Genomic DNA, 6,201 nt, shown 5'->3' on the forward strand with positions numbered 1-6,201 from the left:
ACTATCCCATCCCACACAGTTAACTGTTAAGACTCATTAGCAAGATTAATCTTCTAATTTGATGCCTTGAATAGTGCCTAAAGTTAGTGGGCAGAACAGGTTGATGCACCTAATCACCCAACTGAAACAATGGGAATATTATTGCATAATTTTCTTGTGCAGCCTTTACTAAGATTAGGGTGGAAATGTGCCCATGTTACTGGATCTGTTGGAGAGGTGAAGAAAAAAGATGATGACTTAGAAAAATCAAAATTAAAATAAACTTTTATTTTTATGCTTTATACAAATGTGTCTAGAATGTTAAGAATTTATCACCTGAGATAAAAGACTTAATCATTACTAAACCCTTTGGCAATTGTTTTAATAACATTAATCAAGATGAGCTCATTTAGTGCTAATGGGGGTGTTTTAACTACTTTTATAGGATTTTCACTGAAATTCAGAATTAAATAATTGGGCCATTATTCTAAAGTGTTTTCATCATCCCTTAGGGAAGTCCCCAGTTTCTTGGCTTTCATCTGCTTGGTTTTATTTCCTGTCAAGCATTAATTCTGATTGCCCTTGACAGTATGGGAGCACCCCTCCCAGTTATTAATCTGACCCTCTTCTGGGCAGTCTGAGGTTGGTTGCCCCTGATAATCTATTTTGTAAATGCAGTCATGGGCAGGAAAGATTTAAAAAGGCACTAAATGGATGATGAGACAGGGAGGATGGAGACTGCCATTGCCTAAAGGCTCCAGTGAGTTGCGTTTTCCCAACATCCAGACTGGATGTGCAGTTGTTTAATTAATTGTCTATTTCTGCATACAATATTACTTTAAGCATGCTTAGCTCTTAATAGGGGCTGGGGTCTTTGCAATCTGGAATGCAGGGGCACTTGCTGAAGGCTTTATGGAAGGAAGGGAAGGAGTTATGGACTCTAATTGCCTGAATTTATACTCTTAGTGAGAGATGATATGCCAAAACGTGTCTAAAACATCCCCTACAATTAGAATTTTAGTGCAGAATGTACAGTAGACCCTTGCTTTCCTTGAAAAGCAGTTAGATGTCTTGGTTGTCTGAAACAACACTAAATGTTCAGGCAGCTGCATTGAGCCCTAGGTTTAGGAATCCTTTAGAGATGAGGACACTCCATGTGCCCATGTATACCCATCTACACGTAAGCTAGGTATCTAGACTCACATTAGAGTTAGTGGAGATCTAGTTAACGCACTCATCGAAATCTAGCAAGCAATTTGGCTGCTTAGCCACTAGCTATCTATCGTCAGGCAAGTTGAATCACCCTCCAGACTCTGGTGACTGTACCAAATACATCTCTGCTAAATACAGCGAGAACTTGGACGCCTCAGGCTCAGTTCAGCTGACTATTGATGCCTAGTGCCATGGTAGCTGCTTTACAGTTTCCTGGCTGGCCTCCAGCTGTATCTTCAGAAGAGGCAGGTCATATATGCCAGCCCAATGTGGATGTCTCAGACATCCGATGACACCTGAAAAAATTGCAAGGTTATATGTTGGCACCAAACACTGCATTTTGTCACAGATAATAGGATACAATACATGAATTCACTTCAATACAAAAGCTAAATTTCTCTGAATCATCCATATAATGATATGTTCATTTAGATGACAGCTGTATTAAAAGGTTTTATTTAACCTGGTAGGAAAGCCTGCGTCAATCATTCCTAGCGTTGATAATCACAGGAGACATTGCCATTTCAAACTCACCCTGCTGAATTGTCAGGTCATATTCTACCAGCTTGTTTGGTATTTCACATGTCTAAGCTCAAAGAATGGCAGCAAAAGGTAACTGTAACACATTTAAACATGAAATAATGCATATATATATATATATATCATATTCAACTAACTTTATGTACTGGTATTTTCTATTTTTCTCTCAGAAAAACTGAAAGCTTCTCCATTATGGTGATTCAAAATAGTACAGGCTGACAGAATCACAGAATTTCTAGGTTGGAAGAGACCTCAAGATCATCGAGTCCAACCTCTAACCTAACACTAACAGTCCCCACTAAACCATATCCCTAAGCTCTACATCTAAACGTCTTTTGAAGACTTCCAGGGATGGTGACTCCACCACCTCCCTGGGCAGCCTGTTCCAATGCCTCACAACCCTTTCAGTAAAGAAGCTCTTCCTAACATCTGACCTAAAACTCCCCTGGCGCAACTTTAGCCCATTCCCCCTCGTCCTGTCACCAGGCACGTGGGAGAACAGGCCAACCCCCACCTCGCTACAGCCTCCTTTAAGGTATCTGTAGAGAGCGATAAGGTTGCCCCTGAGCCTCCTCTTCTCCAGGCTGAATAAGCCCAGCTCCTTCAGCCGCTCCTCGTAGGACTAGAAGGATAAGTATGAGGCAAAAAAAGAGAAAGAATAAATTTCCATTGTATATCTTATCTTGAAAATAATCTCTGAAAACTTCTTTGTTTTAAAAGATTGTTCTCAGTCTAAAGATCATACTCAAACCTTGGTATCAAGAGCAACCTACATTAAATACAGCAGAACTTCACTTCTGTAAGTCCCATTTTCCAAGGCATTATGTGATAATGCAGATCATGTTTTGTAACCACAGCATTTATCTCTTGCAGCTTGTACATTTTGTATGATTTTAACTATTGGTAAATTACTTAACATTTCAGATAAATTTAAAAAATCTTGTTTTATATTCACAGAAAGAAGTCAAACAATTATACTAAGGAACTAATGACTGAGAAGAGTTATTTTCAGGATAGCTTAATCATTGGGTAGGTTTGTTAAGATGTCATCTTTTAACTGTGCCATGGAGGCATCCCTATTTTTGTCCACTTCATATTCCCACAGATGGCTCTCAGGTTTTGCAACATGCATTGGGCATGGCTTATGGCCATGCCAAATATATAACGAGTGTGGGACCCAGGTAAAAATATATGCCATGCATCCTGTTTACTCTTACACAATTATAATAATTCAATCCTCTCCACAGGAATGATGCAACAGGGTTTCCATTCTAGGACATTAAGCTCTGCCCACGTATGATGTATGCCCTTTGTTATTATTCAGGGTCTTGCTGTTGCAGGCTGCAGCTGGCAGACACTCCTATGTGCACTGCAGCTGGATGCTACAAGTCTAACAATGCTCAGTCCTTGCTGAGAACACTTATTCATGTCTTCTTCAGGTCTAACATGATTCAAGCTTCAGCTCAGCTAGAACTGAATAAGGATTTCAGGATTTCAGTTATGGAAGATAACCAATGCGAAAAATGAAACTAAAAGATTGACATTTCTGGCATTGTTAATTCATGGCAGTATTGCACCAAACACCAGTCAAAATGGCCATAAAGAATCGTGTCTTGAGAGGCCAATTTTTCATGACTAACCCTGTGGGTTAGAGCAGAGGAAAAGCAGCTTGATTAATTGTAACATTTGTTTTCATTTAATAGATTCATAGATTTCAAGGCCAAAAGGGAGCAGTCTGATTATCTAGTCTGACCTCATGCAGAAGAGAGGCCGCTGAGTTTCACCCAGTGATTCCTGCACAGGCTGTGCGGTTCTTCCGTGGTCCATAAGGAAACCCTCCAGCCAACTATAGGGGTAAGCATTACCTCATGCAGTATACTGGGCCGTATCCTGAGCTCATTTTACCAGCTTGTAAATCCTGAAGAATCTCCTTTGCCAGCTCAGGGCTTACATGGGTGGAAGTGAAATCAGAATTTGGCTCACTATTCCTCACAGTGTGGTAGATGGTGAAAAGGCTTCTTTAGTTCACCCAATAAAAAAGTGTAAGATTTGTAGTTATGATACCTATTGAACTGTACTTTTTTCACTGAATATGGGTTCAGTAGAGGTAATGGCCCCTTTGGTCCTATCATGAATTTTGGATCTATTTAGCTGACAAGGAAGAATCTTGAATACTTGTATTGCAGTTTATAGGTGTCTCTGACCTTCTGTCTTGTACACGTCAGATTCAACCCTAATCCTGCACTGAATCCAGCACTTATGGTATCAGAGCAAATAATCCAAAAGATTTCACATAAGAACCCACCACATCCTTAAGCACCTCTTTTCAAGCACTTTTAGAAACTATGTGCCTACCTCTAGAGAAGAAAATGTGAAAAGAATGACATTATACACTGAAAATCCCTGAGAGTAGTCAAATTACATATTTATCTTTACTGTTAAAAGCAAACCCAGCATATTTTAAACACAGCTCAATCTAGTGTGACAAGAAATGAAACAATTCAAGTACAGTCACCTTTCAAGGTAGTATTCTGCTGCTCAGAAATATTCTGCATCTGTGCATCTACTTATAGCTAAATAGCAGACAAATATCGTTATACTGCATTCACTGGAGAAAAAAGGGGCCAGGACAGCTATGCTTGTCAATCAGGCTATTGGTAGCTAAATCTGGGTTTCTGCCAGCCAAACTCTCCAAACTGTATGTTCTGTATATTGTGCATTACACCATGGTCTTTTTCAGAAGAAAAGGACACAGTGCCTTTAAGCACTAAGACTAAAGTGAATATATGGAAATGATTACATTAACAACACTTCCCAAGTGATACTCTCTAATATCAGAAAAAATTGTTGCCATGGTGACTGGCCTGACCTGAAACAGTTCAGCTGATGCTGAGCTTTGTTTTTCCTTCCCCCCCAAAGGTACCAAATATAATATTTCAGAAAGAAAATTCTTTTGATTAGGTAATACCAATCTCTTACAGCCTGTTGTTGGTACCACATTGGCTTATTAACACTATCAGTTAGAAAAAAACTTAACCAAAAAGTGGGTTTAAAAGTGGGTTCCAATTTTATCTGAAAATTATCTTTATAATAGGAAGTTTTGGCCACCCGTCTCAGGACACCATCTAACCTAACATCTGATGAATGGAAGTGGAGAGTTCAAACGTTCATTAAAAATGCAGTAATTCCAGTAATGGATGACTTTAGCATTACCTGCCCACAGATAAGCTGGACGTTAAACACGTTAAAGCTTTCTTTGATCCTTAAAAACTTAGTTAATTGGCCTCATCATTAACAGGCATTTTACTTTAATCCTCTACTGGATTAAAAGGTGATCTCCTCATGATCCTGAAGTGATAACATTTTTTTTGAAAATTTTCTTTTCTTTGAAAGGGATGCTGAGAAGAAGGAAATGTCAAAGAGTGACATCTCTCATGCTGCTTCAGCTGCCTGGCAGAGCATGTTGCATTAATGGCTAAACAAGGGCTGAAATCCACAAAAGGTCACAGGTTCCTAAGCAAATGTTTAAAGGCCAAGAATGAAAATAGCAAGGCCCACACTCAGCTTTCACTGGTTAAGTCTTCTAGAGATTTAGGGAAAGACTCCAACTATTTTCTGTGATCCATCTGCCTAAGGTGTTTGCCTGGGTTTTCTAAGGGTTGTAAATTGAAGAAGCTTAGGTATGTAACCTGCAGGTGAGGGCAATCTATATGGAAAAAGTTGGCCACGCTTCATCCCAGGTACCTCAGACTTACCATAAGGATTCATCTATTTTGGACTTAGTTGTTAAGCTCTGCATCTCTGAACAAGGAAAGGAGGGACTGAAAACAACATGGTGAGCTTCACTTCAGCAACGTGTTCCCATGTCTTTTTGTGACACATGGGGTATACTTATGGCAGGAGAAACAACAAACTTGCTCTGTGTTCTTGGTAAGTTGTCTCATCTCTCTAGGATCTCCTTTCACCAGCAATGATAAAAAGGGATTCGTTAGGAGCTGCTCAGTATACTTCAAATGAAACAATGCAAAATTAGGTTATTGGCTAGCTGAGCAAATAAACTGATGAAGAACTTCTGCATTCTTTTTATTTTACCCTTTTTGGTTGAAAAAAAAAAATTGGCTTTCAGCCATGTTTAGCTTAGAATACCTTTGCTTTGCTAGATCTTTTTTTTTTTTTTTTTCCTGGAAAATGTCATTCTGAGCAGCAATATTTATATAAGACATTTCAGAAACTAGCAACAAAAGATGATCTTGAAGTGCAACAAGCAGTAGTGTTATAACTTGGGACACAGAGACAAGAGCTGTAGGGAGAGTAGTGTCTTTCAGTATATCAACTATATAATTCAGAAAAAAAAAAAAAAAAAAAAAAAAAAAAACCTCCCAAAAAGACACAAAAAACCAAAAAAACCCCTTGTTTTAATAAAAGAAAAAAAAACTTTTTATTAAGATTTTCCAAAATTGCCCACCAAAA

General features: G+C 38.8%; 1 long non-coding RNA gene across 1 annotated transcript; it reads right to left on the reverse strand.

Moving 5' to 3' along the window:
• Positions 1-282: 282 nt before the first annotated feature.
• On the reverse strand, positions 283-3,746 carry LOC118164613. Its single transcript, XR_004749567.1, has 3 exons — positions 3,597-3,746; positions 1,726-1,807; positions 283-1,487 (listed from the first exon to the last, which is right to left on the reverse strand). It is a non-coding gene; the product is annotated as an uncharacterized LOC118164613 (long non-coding RNA).
• Between the last annotated feature and the right edge of the window lie 2,455 nt (positions 3,747-6,201).

Source organism: Oxyura jamaicensis, chromosome 3, assembly GCF_011077185.1.
Source record: "Oxyura jamaicensis isolate SHBP4307 breed ruddy duck chromosome 3, BPBGC_Ojam_1.0, whole genome shotgun sequence".
NCBI lineage: Eukaryota > Metazoa > Chordata > Aves > Anseriformes > Anatidae > Oxyura > Oxyura jamaicensis.